The following is a 16,685-nucleotide window of genomic DNA, read 5'->3' as shown; positions in this document are numbered from 1 at the left end:
TCCCATCGTTTCTGAACTCTGGGAATTTCATTTAAAAAGATCTGACCACCAGTCCTTATAGTTCTTAATAATGTTGTTATCTTCAAGGTAGCTTTCTATCGGCAGAATGAAGAATTAGTTCAACATATTCTTTCACAGTGTAAACTCTATCAGTCTGTCGTAACTTTCTTCTTATAACCCCAACGACCCTATCACAAGGTAGGAAAGAGCGCCCCACGTAGGAAAGCATTGACAAATTTTTTCAAACATACCAGTTGCAGGAATGTTTTGTCTTTTGTAGTTCAAAAAAAAATGTTCAAATGTGTGTGAAATCTTATGGGACTTAACTGCTAAGGTCATCAGTACCTAAGCTTACACACTACTTAACCTAAATTATCCTAAGGACAAACACAAACACCCATGCCCGAGGGAGGACTCGAACCTCCGCCGGGACCAGCCGCACAGTCCGTGACTGCAGCGCCTCAGACCGCTCGGCTAATCCCGCTCGGCCCTTTGTAGTTAATGTACGCTTCTCCTCGTAATCTAGCCTTCTTTATTATGATGTGTTTGCATTTATCGTAATGCCGTACGCCTTTCGTCTTGTTAAGGCTGTTACCTTCTTCATTTGAGTCCATGCTCTCTTTTATGATTAAATTGCAGCTATTAATGAAAGATTAGAGAACAACCACTCACGATTTGTCTTATAATGTGGTGCCAACAAATAGATCAGGAAATCGGTACTGGTAAAATTTGATTGTTATTAATGTAGGGACATAAACCATGGGCCACTTCCGGTGGTTTAATAAATGTTACATAAAACTAATGAGAAGCTGTAGTACGAAAACGTTATGAGTCCTGGACTCATGACGTTTTCATACCAACTAAAAATTTTGGCAATGATTTTCTTGGCTTTAAAGACAGAATCTCATGACGTTCTCAACACAGATACATCAGTCTACAGATGTTGTTGTTGTGGTCTTCAGTCCAGAGACTGGTTTGATGCAGCTGTCCATTCTACTCTATCCTGTGCAAGCTTCATCATCTCCCAGTACTTACTGCAATCTACATCCTTCTCAATCTGCTTAGTGTATTCATCTCTTGGTCTCCCTTTACGATTTTTACCCTCCACGCTGCCATCCAATGCTAAATTTGTGATCCCCTGATGCCTCAGAACATGTCCTACCAACCGGTCCTGGAGAATGCAAAAGTACTGAAATCTGAATTTGTGAAAAATTGGACCTTTTCATAAGAACTGATTCAACTGTAGCCGTTGTCTTATTGCATTAAACTTTTAACACAAGATTATACCTATAAATTCAATCAATAATTAAGCGTAGTAATGAAAATCAAATTTTTGTCGTTCCCAGGAGCCATGACATAGGCAGCACGCAACTAGTATTAGGTTCCAGGTCATTCGTTCTGAGGCTGTTTGCCTTGTTTTTGGTTTCGCAACTCCTTCTCGTAGAGGTAGATATCGCTCCACTTTTGTGCAACAAATTTCTAGATAATTACAACGACATAATTTGGACAACACATGCGCAGATCAATATATTTGAGGAGCTGAGTCGATCATTTCGAATGATGGACGACGAGGGGAAGAAATGAGTATGATAAGTCAATCACTTAATGACGTTTTGTTGTACAATTTTGAAAACCATTTTGAATGGAGTAATAACAGTCATACCAAAAAATATATTTTAAAAGATGGACAGTTTACAAAACCAGTTCAAGTCAAAAAGTAATCCATCATGTTATGCGTATTATTTGCTGAAATTGCTGGCAAATATCGGTAATGTATCTTTCGTTTGAAAGCCGCCTCTTTCGCTAAAAAAGTTATGCACAACGACATGGCGTGTTACAACATCTAGAAAAGAATCAGGTTTCAAGCCCAAAGGGGCTTGAAAAATTCCCCATTTGTTGCTCAGTGCTAAATATAAATAGATGAGAAAATTACTTTGAAACTTTTAAATAATTATCATGTGACGAATAAAAATTGTTAAGGCATTGCCATATGCTGAAGTAGTATTTTTATTGCATTTATTTGACTGCGACATCAAACATTACTATAGATGAATAGATTCAGTGCACAATAATAAATACCCATGTAGTTCATTGAATGTAAATCTACCCCTTCCTATGTACTGGAACAATATATCAGGATTGCTACAGAGCTCTTGAAACATAGGTATCTTCACATTTTTTTTTCTTTATTGTTATTTTCAAACCTGCTTAGAGGCAGGCCAGCAGCAGCATACTACGCCGCTCTGTGGCCACAGAGAAACGTAAAAGATACAAATGAAGACATTGAGAGAAAAAACATGATGGACATAGAAACGGAGACAAACACTTTTTAAAAGACATGGAGCCGCTCACGGGCATAGAGTCCAAGATAAAATTTGTTCAGACACTTGGACACAGACAGAGACGAAAAATTGTCACACGTGAACGTAGGTGCACAAAACGAATTACACTGAACCACTTAAGCACAAAACGACGGCACACACAGAACACGAGGCGTTGATCTCCGGCGCACGAATGTTCACTACCCGTGTACGAGCCCAGGGACCTGCCAAGAGAGGAGGAGGGGGTTGGAAGAGGGAGAGGGGAGAGCAGATGCCATGGGCAGGGGAGATAGGGGGAAGGGAGGAAGGGGGAGGGGAAGCCCGAGGGAATAGGGGTGGAGGGGGGGAAGAGGGGTGGAGGGAAGGGATGGGGGAAAATGAAAGAGAAGGGAGGGAGGGTGCCTGAAGGAAAGGACACAGGAAGTGGGGGGGAGGATCAAAGTTGATAGGAGGGGTAGATGGAGGGGAGGAGGACATTATCAGGGAGGGGGAGCTGGCGGAAGCCACCTTGGGAGAAGGTAAGGAGGGTGGAGAGATGGAGACTGGGTGGGAGGTGGGAATACAGGCGCAGCAGCGGGCGGGGGTGGGAGAGGATGGCTGAGACAAGCGGATGAGGAGGATCGAGTTTGTGGGAGGTGTACAGGATCTGTATCCTTTCAAGGAAAAGGAGGAGGTGGGGGAAGGGGAGAAGATCATACAGGATCTGCGTGGGGGAGGGGAGACGGATGCGATAGGCGAGGCGGAGAGCATGGCGTTCAAGGATTTGGAGGGATTTATAAAAGGTAGGGGGGGGGGCGGAGATCCAAGCCAGATGGGTGTAACAAAGGATAGGGCGGATGAGGGATTTATAGGTGTGGAGGATGGTGGAGGGGTCCAGACCCCACGTATGGCTGGAAAGGAGCTTGAGGAGACGGAGTCGGGATTGTGCCTTGACTTGGATTGTCCGGAGATGGGGAGTCCAGGAGAGGCGATGGTCGAGGGTGACACCAAGGTACTGAAGTGTGGGAGTGAGGGTGATAGGACGGCCATAGATGGTGAGATAGAAATCGAGGAGGTGGAAGGAAGGGGTGGTTTTGCCTACAATGATCACCTGGGTTTTGGAGGGATTGACCTAGAGCAACAACTGGTTGCACCAAGTGGTGAACCAGTCAAGATGGGATTGGAGTGCTGCAGCATGGGAGCAAGGGCAAGGAAGGCAGAGTCATCGCCAAACTGGAGAAGGTGGACGGGGGGTGACAGCGGCGGCATGTTCGCCGTATACAAAAGGTACAGAATGGGGGGGGGAGGACAGAGCCTTGGGGCACACCGGCAGAGGGAAAAAATGTGTAGGAGTCGGTGTTATGGATGGTGACATAGGAAGGACGGTGGGAGAGAAAGGAGCCGATCAGACGGACGTAGTTAATGGGTAGCGCGAAGGTTCGGAGCTTGAAGAGCAGACTGGAATGCCATACATGGTCATAATGTCGTTCGAGGTCCAGGGAGAGGAAGATTGCGGAGCAACATGAATTAAGCTGGTCGGAAAGGAGATGAGTGAGGTGAAGGAGAAGATCGTTGGAAGAGAAGGATGGCCGAAAGCCACACTGGGTAACGGGAAGGAGGCGGTGCTGGCGGAGATGCTGGTGGATGGGGCAGGTGAGGATAGATTCCAGGACCTTGCTGAAGACCGAGGTAAGGCTGATGGGATGGTAGGAGGAGACAGCGGACGGCGGTTTGCCAGGTTTAAGGAACATCAGGATACGTGAGGTTTTCCACAGGTCAGGGTAGTAACCGGTGGACAGGACTACATTGTAGAGCTTGGCCAGGGTGGAGAGGAAAGAGGCGGGAGCTTCACGAAAGTGACGGTAGGTGACACGATCGTGACCAGGAGCGGTGTTGCGTTTTGTGCGGAGTGTAGCAATGAGATCCTGTGTAGTGATAGGGGCATTGATTTCCATGTTTGCAATGTTGTCCAGATACTGGAAACCAGTTGCGAGGGGAGGGACAGGGGTGTCAGTTCGATCGTGGACATCCGGGAAGAGGGAGTAATCGAACTGGGGATCATTGGGGGTGGAAAATACATTGGAGAGGTAGGAGGCAAAGTGATTGGCCTTACTAAGGGCGTCAGGGAAGGGGTGATCATTATGGAGAAGAGGATAGTAGGGGGAGGGTTTAGTTCTGGTAAGGCGACGGAAGGCTGATCAGAACTTGGACGAGTTGACAGTTAGGGTAGCATTTAAACGGGTGCAAGTCTGTCGCCAGTTCTGGCGTTTCTTCGCTGCGAGCAAATTACGAATGTGTCGCGGGAGTTGCCGGTGGCGTCGTAGTGTGTCCGGGCCACGTGTGCAGAGGAAGGCACCCTTTCACCTACCACCACCCTGACGATGTAACCCATGCCGCCTCCTTCCTCCAGCAGACCTTGTCTGAGGCCGTGGAGGCCCACGTCCCTACTGTCGCCGTCCACCCCCACCGTCCTACCTTACCCCCAGAGGCCGTCCTCCTCCTCCATGAATCCTGCCGTCTCTACTGTGCCTTCCTCCGCACGTGTGACCTGGACACACTACGACGCCACCAGCAACTCCAGCGACACTCGTCCAAATTCTGGTCAGCCTTCCGTTGCCTTACCAGAACTAAACCCTCCCCCTACTATCCTCTTCTCCATGATGATCACCCCTTCCCTGACACCCTTAGTAAGCCCAATCACCTTGCCTCCTACCACTCCAATGTATTTTCCATCCCCGATGATCCCCAGTTCGATTACTCCCTCTTCCCAGATGTCCACGATCGAACTGACACCTCTGTCCCTCCCCTCGCAACTGGTTTCCAGTACTTAGACAACATTGCACACACGGAACTCAATGCCCCTATCACTACACAGGATCTCATTGCTACACTCTGCACAAAACGCAACGCCGCTTCTGGTCACGATAGTGTTACCTACCGTCACCTTCGTGAAGCTCCTGTCTCTTTCCTCTCCACCCTGGCCAGGCTCTACAATGTAGTCCTGTCCACCGGTTACTACGCCAACCTGTGGAAAACCTCACGTGTCCTGATGTTCCTTAAACCTGGCAAACCGCCGTCTGCCGTCTCCTCCTACCATCCCATCAGCCTTACCTCGGTCTTCAGCAAGGTCCTGAAATCTATCCTCACCCGCCGCATCCCCCAGCATCTCCGCCAGCACCGCCTCCTTCCCGTTACCCAGTGTGGCTTTCAGCCGTCCTTCTCTTCCAACGATCTTCACCTTCACCTCACTCATCTCCTTTCCGACCAGCTTAATTCACGTCGCTCCGCAATCTTCCTCTCCCTGGATCTCCGCCCCCCCTACCTTTTATAAATCCCTCCAAATCCTTGAACTCCATGCTCTCCGCCTCGCCTATCGCATCCATCTCCCCTCCCCCATGTGGATCCTGTATGATCTCCTCCCCTTCCCCCACCTCCTCCTTTTCCTTGAAAGGATACGGATCCTGTACACCTCCCACAAACTCGATCCTCCTCATCCACTTGTCTCACCCATCCTCTCCCAACCCCACCCACTGCCGTGCCTGTATTCCCACGTCCCATCCATCTCTCCACCCTCCTTACCCTCTCCCAAGGTGGCTTCCGCCAGCACCCCCTGCCTGATGATGTCCTCCTCCCCTACATTTACCCCTCCAATCAACTTTGATCCTCCCTCACCACTTCCTGTGTCCTTTCCTTTAGGCACCCTCCCTCCCTTCTCTTTCCTTTTCCTCCGTCCCCTCCCTCCTCCCCTCTTTCCCCAGGCTTCCCCTCCCCCTTCCTCCCTCCCCCTCTCTTCCCTGCCCATGGCATCTCTGCTCTCCCCTCTCCCTCTCCCACTCCCCTTCCTCCTCCTCTTCTCTTGGCAGGTCCCCGGACTCACACACGCTCAGTGAACATTCGCGCACCGGAAATCATCGCCATCAGTGTCTCGTGTGTGTGCCTTCATTTGTGTTTAGTGTTTGTTCGCTGTCACGCCACCACTGTTCACGTGTACCATCGCCATCATCCATGTTATGTGCGCCGTGTCAACTAGTGTTAGTGATGCTTCTCGTCCAGCGTGAACGGCTCCATGTTTTTTTGTTTTTTAGTGTCTACATTTTTTTCCCGCCGTTTTGACTGTATTCTCTGTGCCACCTATCTGTAATACTTATTGTCAAACTCAAGGCTGAAGGGCGGCGTACTATGCTGCTGACAGCCCGCCTTTGTATAAGGTGTTTAAAATTACAATAAAGAAAAAAAAAATCGAACCCATAGTTCCCACTCATCGCGAGCGGTCAGTTTAACATTTGGCTACCGGTGCACAACTCACGGCTAGACGCAAACTTCCACATGTCGTCAACCCAGAGTCAACGATCTGTACTGATACATCCAGTATCTACATTCCCGTAAATGTCAGACGTTGTGCTTGAAAGTCGCTTGGCCAGTATCGGCAGATAAATACAATATTGCACTACCTGCTTTATTCTGATTATGATGCAAAGTTTCTTTGGCCACGCATGCATGTCCAAAGGAACAGGCTCGGCGGCGGCTACAGCCGTTATGAAATAAATTAAGAGGACAACCATAAACTGTACAATGGGATGATGAGAATGAAAATCAGATTTTCATTGCCGTCATTCATTCCTACAGCTGATGGTTGTCCTCATTGGCAATTGCGAATTCATTTAATGCATGCGTGTCGAAAGGAACTTTGCATCGTAATCGGAACAACATAGGCACTGCAATATCGTATATGTCTAACGTTTTTGGAGTTGCGCTCCGTTTTAGAAGTCTCGGTTCTAGAGTTCCTTTGTTGTGAAGTGATTCAACAATAGTTTATCTGTTGTTTCAATTTTTGTAAGACGTCTATGTGGTATCTCGCCTGCTCTCAGTAGTCATCACTTTTACTTGCGACGGTAACGATTGCTTAGCACATGACTCATATTCTATAACCAGTGAATCGTACGACAACTACCAAGACTACAGAAAGAGGACAAACATTTTAGTGAATGGGCGGACAGTTCATAATTTTCTGAAAATAAATAAAAATAAGTGGCACCAAAGAGTTTTCAATACGGCCCACTTACTCATGACTCCCAGGCTGAGCGTCTACCCTTAATATTGCTTGCATCTTTCAGTGTTCCCATTTCGCTTTTTCTTTCACAGTTCAGCACATCTTCCTGCTGGGGGGGGGGGGGGAGGGGCCGATGGGGAATTTCCCACGTAAGTGCCAACTTGAGAGCAACGAGATAACGAGGGCAAAAGCAGGCAGAGCGCTCAAATGATGGAAGCAAGAGACACATCACATACTGTCGCCAGTGTGGTGCGCTATTTTCAGTGCAATAGAGACAGGGGCAACAAACCATAGGAAGTGGAAAAGCCCTATAGTGAGCTTCCAGAGACTGTGGGTCCCTTATACCAAACAAGTCAGAAGTTATCCCTGATCATGCTTCGACAGTTAGTCCGTGGAGTTCTGATTCACCCTGTACAGAGTTAACTGGCACCACCTATTCAGTGAAGCACAATACGGAAGTTTCCTTTATAGCTGAAATACCGTACGTCACTACTTTCTGTTACCACAGTCAGTATATGTCTACCCTGTGTACGACCCAAACAGCAGGGTAAGTGCCATCTCGCTGAGAATCATACTGCTGTAACGGCCCATTCACAGTCAGGTTTCTTCAACCGAATGTAAGATCATTACAACACCATAAAACGAAATAAAACATTAAATACGTAAAGAAACTAATAGAAGCATTTTGATTTATCTTAGGTTCACTACGAAAACGAAACGGCAGAAGATGGAGCAGATGGAACAAGAACAACTCAGAAAGTCGCCGAAGTGGAGTAGGAGACAGAACACGTCCATTTCTACATCTAGATACTCCGTAGGCTACCGTATGGTGCGGGGCGGAGAGTACCTTGTACCCCTACTAGTCAATTCCTTTCCCGTTCCGCTCGCGAATAGAGCAAGGGGAAAATGACTGCTACATGCTTCCTTGTTGTTGTTGTTGTTGTTGTCTTCAGTCCTGAGACTGGTTTGATGCAGCTCTCCATGCTACTCTATCCTGTGCAAGCTTCTTCATCTCCCAGTACGTACTGCAGCCTACATCCTACTGAATCTGCTTAATGTATTCATCTCTTGGTCTCCCTCTACGATTTTGACCCTCCACACTGCCCTCCAGTACTAAACTAGTGATTCCTTGATGCCTCAGAAGGTGTCCTACCAACCTTGTCAAGTTGTGCCACAAACTCCTCTTCTCCCCAATTCTATTCAATACCTCCTCATTAGTTATGTGATCCACCCATCTAATCTTCAGCATTCTTCTGTAGCACCACATTTTGAATGTTTCTATTCTTTTCTTGTCTATACTATTTATCGTCCACATATCACTTCCATACATGACTACACTCCATATGAATACTTTCAGAAACAACTTCCTGACACTTAAATCTATACTCGATGTTAACAAATTTCTCTTCTTCAGAAACGCTTTCCTTGCCATTGCCAATCTACATTTTATATCCTCTCTACTTCGACAATCATCAGTTATTTTGCTCCCCAAAAAGCAAAACTCCTTTACTACTCTAAGTGTCTCATTTCCTAATCTAATTCCCTCAGCATCACCCGACTTAATTTGACTACATTCCATTATCCTCGTTTTGCTTTTATTGATGTTCATCTTATATCCTCCCTTCAAGACACTGTCCATTCCGTTCAACAGCTCTTCCAAGTCCTTTGCTGTTTCTGACAGAATTACGTCATCGGCGAACCTCAAAGTTTTTATTTCTTCTCCATTTATTTTAATACCTACTTTGAACTTTTCTTTTGTTTCCTTTACTGCTTGCTCAATATACAGATTGAATAGCATCAGGGAGAGGCTACAACCCTGTCTCACTCCCTTCGCAACCACTGCTTCCCATTCATGTCCCTCGACTCTTATAACTGACATCTGGTTTCTGTACAAATTGTAAATAGCCTTTTGCTCCCTGTATTTTACCCCTGCCAGCTTTAGAATTTGAAAGAGAGTATTCCAGTCAACATTGTCAAAAGCTTCCTCCAAGTCTACAAATGCTAGAAACATAGATTTGACTTTTTTTAGTCTAGCTTCTAAGATAAGTCGTAGGGTCGGTATTGCCTCACATGTTCCCATATTTCTACGGAATCCAAACTGATCTTCCCTGAGGTCAGCTTCTACCAGTTCTTCCATTCGCTTGTAAAGAATTCGCGTTTGTATTTTGCACCCGTGACTTATTAAACTGGTAGTTCGGTAATTTTCGCATCTGTCAACGCCTGCTTTCTTTGGGATTGGAATTATTATATTCTTCTTGAAGTCTGAGGGTATTTCGCCTGTCTCATACATTGTCCTCACCAGATGGTAGAGTTTTGTTAGGACTGGCTCTCCCAAGGCCGTCAGTAGTTCTAATGGAATGTTGTCTACTCCCGGAGCTTTGTTTCGACTCAGGTCTTTCAGTGCTCTGTCAAACTCTTCACGCAGTATCATATCTCGCATTTCATCTTCATCTACATTCTCTTTCCTTTCTATAACATTGCCCTCAAGTACATCGCCCTTGTATAGTCCCTCTATATACTTCTTCCACCTTTCTGCTTTCCCTTCTTTGCTTAGAACTGGGTTTCCATCTGAGCTCTTGATATTCATACAAGTGGTTCTCTTTTCTCCAAAGGTCTCTTTAATTTTCCTGTAGGCAGTATCTATCTTACCACTAGTGAGATAAGCCTCTACATCTTTACATTTGTCCTCTAGCCATGCCTGCTTAGCCATTTTGCACTTCCTGTCAATCTCATTTTTGAGACGTTTGTATTCCTTTTTGCCTGCTTCATGCTTCCTTATGAACCCTAATTTCTCGTGTGTTATCAATTATTCAAAATGACAGTCACAATCGCAATATTTATTTTGCCACCAACCGGTTTCAACCTGTGATGGGGTCATCTTCAGCGCAGTTTGCACTGTAAAGTTATAATATTAGTAAGTACTCATGTACATAATCTATAAGCAATTAGTCAAAGTTACATAAATAAACATATTTTTATACCCATTTGGTCGCTTGCTTTAGTCATCACCCTGCCTGTGCACGGTTGGTAACTATGCATAGCTGGTTTTTTTCCCTTTATTGTTAATTTCACACCTGATACAGGTAGGCCAGCAACGGCACATTACGCCGCTCTTCGGCCACAGATAAGACTAATGACACAAAAGAAGACAATCGCAGAACAGACATGGTGTATATATAAATGTAGACATACAAAATTAAAACACACGGAGCCGTTCACAGAGGCAGAGTCCAAAATAAAAATTTTCAGACATGCGGACACGCACAGAGACGACAGATGGCACACGCGAACGTTGGAGCACAAACGAGTAACACTGGAACACTTGAACACGAACACAACGGCATACACAAACACTAGGCGATGATCTCCAGCGCGCGAAAGTTCACTAGATGTGTGCAAGTCCAGGGATCTGCCAAAAGGGGAAAAAAGGGGGGAGGAGGGAGAGGGGTGTGTAGATGCTAGTGGCAGAGGTCATGGGAGGGGGAGGAAAGAAGGTAGGGTGGTTGGGGAAGCCCACAGGAGGAGGGAGGGAGGAAGGGAGGAGGGAGAGAGGGTGCCCTCAGGAGAAAACACAGGGTGCAGTAGAGGAGAATCAAAGTTGGTAGGAGGGGTAGATGGAGGGGACGAGGGCATCATCATGGAGGGGGAGTTGGTGGAAGCCACCTTGGGCAAGGATATGGAGAGTGGAGAGATGGAGAGCAGGTGGGATGTGGGAAGGCAGGTGCGGCAGCGGCCGGGGGCAGGAGAGGATGGGAGAGACAAGCGGGTGAGGGGGACCAAGTTTGTGGGACATGTAGAGGATCCGTATCCATTCGTGGAAAAGAAGGAGATGTGGGAACGGAATAAGGTCATAGAGGATCCGTGTGGGGGAGGGTAGATGGATGCGATAGGTGAGGCGGAGCGCATGGTGATCCAGGATTTGAAGGGATTTGTAAAAGGTAGGAGAGACAGAGATCCAGGTGGGATGAGCATAGCAGAAGATAGGGTGGATAAGGGATTTATAGTTTTGGAGAATGGTGGAGGGGTCCAGACCCCATGTGTAGCCAGAAAGGAGCTCGAGGAGAGAGTTAGGAGCATGCCTTGGCTTGTATTGTACGGAGATGGGGGGTCCAGGAGAGGCAACAGTCAAAGGTGACGCCAAGGTACTTAAGGGTGGGGGTGAGGGCGATAGGACGGCCATAAATGGTGAGACAGAAGTCGAGGAGACTGAAGGAAGGGGTGGTTTGGCCTGCAATGATCGCCTGGGTCTTGGAAGGATTGACCTTGAGCAGCCACTGGTTACACCAAATGGTGAACCAGTCAAGATGGGATTGGAGAAGGTGTTGGGAGTGTTGCAGGGTGGGGGCAAGGGCAAGGAAGGTGGTGTCATCGGCATACTGGAGAAGGTGGATGGGGGGTGAAGGTGGCGGCATGTCCGCTGTATACAAAAGGTACAGAAGAGGGGAGAGGATGGAACCTTGGGGCACACCGGCAGAGAGGTAGAATATGTAGGAATCCAGGTTATGCATGTTAACATAGGAAGGACGTAGGGAAGGAAAGGACCCGATCAGACGGACGTAGGTGATAGGATGGGCGAAGGGTTGGAGCTTGAAGAGGAGACCAGAATGCCAAACATGGTCATAGGTGAGTTCAAGGTCAAGGGATAGGAAGATGGTGGAGCGACAGGAGCTGTTAGGAGAGGAGATGAGTGAGGTGAAGGAGAAGGTCATTGGTAGAGAAGGATAGTCAAAAGCCACATTGGGTAACGGGAAGGAGGCGGTGCTGGCGGAGATGCTAGTGGATGCGTCGGGCAAGGATGGATTGCAGGACCTTGCTGAAGACCGAGGTAAGGCTGATGGGACGGTAGGAGGAGACAGCGGATGGCGGTTTGTCGGGTTTGAGGAACATTAGGATACGGGAGGTTTTCCACAGGCTAGGGTAGCAGCCGGTGGACAGGACTACATTATATAGTCTGGCCCAGGGTGGAGAGGAAGGAGGCAGGAGCTTCATGGAGGTGGCGATGGGTAACACGATCGTGAGCAGGAGTGGTGTTGCGTTTCGTGCGGAGTGGAGTTATGATATCCTGAGTAGTGATGGGGGAATTGAGTTCGTTGGGTGTAATGTTGTCCAAGTACTGGAAGCCAGAGGCGAGGGGAGTGACAGAGGTGTCAGTTCGATCGCGGACATCCGGGAAGAGGGAGTAATCAAACTGGGGATCGTCAGGGAGGGTAAAGATATCGGATAGGTAGGGGGCAAAGCGATTGGCCTTACTAAGGTTGTCAGGGAAGGGTTGGTCATCATGAAAGAGAGGGTAGTTGGGGGGGGGGGTTAGATCCAGTAAGGCGGCGGAAGGCAGACCAGTACTTGAACGAGTTGATAGGAAGGGTAACATTAAGACGAGTGCATGTCTGTCGCCAGTCCCGTCGTTTCTTAGCCACGAGCAAGTTTCTGACGTGTCGTTGTAGTTGCCGATGGCGTCGTAGTGTGTCCGGGTCACGCGTGTGAAGGAAGGCATGGTAGAGACGGCAGGATTCACGGGGGAGGAGGACGACCTGTGGGGCGTAAAGTGGGATGGTGTGGGTGGATGGCGACGGTAGTGACGTGGGCCTCCGTGGCCTCAGACAAGGTCTGCTGGAGAAAGGAGGTGGCGTGGGTTACATCCTCAGGGTGGTGGTAGGTGAAGGGGTGGCTATCGACCTGGGCAGAGAGGGTATCCCGGTAGGCATCCCAATTGACACGGGAATAATCACGGACATATTTGGGGGTTGGGTCGATTTGTGGATCAGGACAGGGGCGACGAACGTCCGAAACGGTGAGGAGGACAGGGAGATGGTCGCTACCAATAGGCTCCAGGACATCCACCGTTATGCGGCCAAGGAGGTTGGGGGAGGAAAGGGTAACATCGAGAGTGGAGTTGGATTCGGGATGGGTGTGCTGGGGGATGGGGATGAGGTCGCTTTGAAGGGAGGAGAGGAACCGATGCCACCGCCGTAGCTGGGCGGCGGAACGACTATGGATGTTGAGGTGCCGGCCGAAGTGGCCGTGCGATTAAAGGCGCTGCAGTCTGGAACCGCAAGACCGCTACGGTCGCAGGTTCGAATCCTGCCTCGGGCATGGATGTTTGTGATGTCCTTAGGTTAGTTAGGTTTAACTAGTTCTAAGTTCTAGGGGACTAATGACCTCAGCAGTTGAGTCCCATAGTGCTCAGAGCCATTTTTGATGTTGAGGTCGGCGGCGATCACATAGGAGGAGAAGGTGCAGTCTATGTGGGAAAGGAAGTCAAAAGGAATAGGGGTGCTAGGGCGGACATAGATGGTGGTGCAGGTAACGGTGAGGCCGGGGAAGAAGAGACTAAGGATCAGGTGTTCTGTGGGGTCGGGAAGGAGGGGTTGGAGCTGAACAGGGATGTGGTGGTGGCGGCCGATGGCTACTCCGTGGTTGGTTCTCTGCATGAGCTTGAATAACGGCCAACAGCACGTGGGCAGACGGTAACGCCCTCCACGGTAACCAACGGTAGTTACATGCTTAAGCAACAAATCGTACATTTAAAAGTTTGTTCCAGTTATAATACAAAACATAATAAATAATAATTATAACTAATCAAATCTCGAGAAATTTACAGTTATTTAAAATTCAGGTAACTGTTATCCCATTCATTTTTCACATCATTTGTGGATAGAGTACAGCCCTCTATCTTCTGTGGTAGGGACGCCGTTTTCCATGGATGATAGTATGTACCAAGTGCCCCCTAGCCTGTGTCGTCATGGTAACCGCTTCGTATAAGTCGTCTGCTGTAATATCAACTTTGCCCGGCGTTCGTTGTTATGGTAACGGCGTACCATAACGATTCTTCCGCCATGTTGTTGTCATTTAATATGGTCTTATGCTGCGGCGTTATCTTTGCACAGCATGCGTTTTCGTGGTGTGTTCTGTCTGCTATCCATAAGATTTGTTCCTAGTAATTAGTAAAAACCTTCAAAATCAGTGTATTCTCCGTTATAAAATTAAGATATTAGAAAAACGAAGTATATCAAGTGCCCCTTAGCCTATCTGGCTAGGATTCCGTCGTCATAGTAGCCTCCTCGAACGTGTCGTCTGCTGTAATACGGCATTCGATATCGTAGCATCGGTGTACCACAATCCTTCCTTGATATACAGGGTGTTACAAACAGGTAAGGCCAAACTTTCAGGAAACATTCCTCACACACAAATAAAGAAAAGATGTTATGTGGACATGTGTCCGGAAACGCTTAATTTCCATGTTAGAGCTCATTTTAGTTTCGTCAGGCTGTACTGTACTTCCTCGATTCACCGCCAGTTGGCTCAATTGAAGGAAGGTAATGTTGACTTCTGTGCCTGTGTTGACATGCGACTCATTGCTCTACAGTACTAGCATCAAGCACATCAGTACGTAGCATCAACAGGTTAGTGCTCATCACGAACGTGGTTTTGCAGTCAGTGCAATGTTTACAAATGCGGAGTTGGCAGATGCCCATTTGATGTATGGATTAGCACGGGGCAATAGCCGTGGCGCGGTACGTTTGTATCGAGACAGATTTCCAGAACGAAGGTGTCCCGACAGAAAGACGTTCGAAGAAATTGATTGGCATCTTAGGGAGCACGGAACATTTCAGCCTATGACTCGCTACTGGGGAAGACCTAGAACGACGAGGACACCTGCAATGGACGAGGCAACTTTTCGTGCAGTTGACGATAACTCCAATGTCAGAGTCAGAGAAGATGCTGCTGTACAAGGTAACGTTGACCACGTCACTGTATGGAGAGTGCTACGGGAGAACCAGTTGTTTCCGTACTGTGTACAGCGTGTGCAGGCACTGTCAGCAGCTGATTGGCCTCCACGAGTACACTTCTGTGAATGGTTCGTCCAACAATGTGTGAATCAAATGGCTCTGAGCACTATACGACTTAACTTCTGAGGTCATCAGTCGCCCAGAACTCAGAACTAATTAAACGTAACTAACCTAAGGACATCACACACATCCATGCCCGAGGCAGGATTCGAACCTGCGACCGTAGCGGTCACGCGGTTCGAGACTGAAGCGCCTTTAACCGCACGGCCACACCGGCCGACTGTGTGAATCCTCATTTCAGTGCAAATGTTCTCTTTACGGATGAGGCTTCATTCCGACGTGATCAAATAGTAAATTTTCACAATCAACATGTGTGGGCTGACGAGAATCCGCACGCAATTGTGCAATCACGTCATCAACACAGATTTTTTGTGTACGTTTGGGCAGGCATTGTTGGTGATGTTTCGATTGGGCCCCATATTCTTCCACCTACGCTCAATGGAGCACGTTATCATGATTTCATACGGGATACTCTACCTGTGCTGCTAGAACACGTGCCTTTACAAGCACGACACAACATGTGGTTCATGCACGATGGAGCTCCTGCACATTTCAGTCGAAGTGTTCGTACGCTTCTCGACAACAGATTCAGTGACCGATGGATTGGTAGAGGCGGACCAATTCCATGGCCTCCACGCTCTCCTGACCTCAACCCTCTTGACTTTCATTTAAGGGGGCATTTGAAAGCTCTCGTCTACGCAACCCCGGTTTCAAATGTAAAGACTCTTCGTGCTCGTATTGTGGACGGCTGTGATACAATACGCCATTCTCCAGGGCTGCATCAGCGCATCAGGGATTCCGTGCGACGGAGGGTGGATGCATGTATCCTCGCTAACGGAGGACATTTTGAACATTCCCTGTAACAAAGTGTTTGAAGTCACGCTGGTACGTTCTGTTGCTGTGTGTTTCCATTCCATGATTAATGTGATTTGAAGAGAAGTAATAAAATGAGCTCTAACATGGAAAGTAAGCGTTTCCGGACACATGTCCACATAACATATTTTCTTTCTTTGTGTGTGAGGAATGTTACCTGAAAATTTGGCCATACCTTTTTGTAACACCCCGTATACTATCGCCCATGGCAACGGCGTTCCTACCACAAAAGACAGAGGCCTGTACTCTTTCCACAAATGATGTGAAAAATGAATGGGACAACAGTTACCTGAATTTTAAATAATTGTAAATTTATCGAGATTTAAGTAGCTATTATTATTATTTATTATATTTTATATTATAACTGGAACGAACTTCAAAATTTACGATTTCTTGCTTAAGCATGTAACTACCATTGGTCACCGTGGAGGGGTTAGCGTCTGCCCACATGTTGTCGGCCGTTATTTAAGCTCATGCAGAGAACCAACCATGTCCTCGAATGGATACGGATCCTCTACACCTCCCGTAAACTCGATCCTCCTCACCCGCTTGTCTCACCCATCCTCTCCCACCCCCACCGGCTGTCGCGCCTGTATTCCCACGTCCCACCCA

Source organism: Schistocerca serialis, chromosome 11 (assembly GCF_023864345.2).
Source record: "Schistocerca serialis cubense isolate TAMUIC-IGC-003099 chromosome 11, iqSchSeri2.2, whole genome shotgun sequence".
In the NCBI taxonomy this organism is placed as follows: Eukaryota; Metazoa; Arthropoda; class Insecta; order Orthoptera; family Acrididae; genus Schistocerca; species Schistocerca serialis.
Note: the sequence above shows the minus strand (reverse complement) of the source record.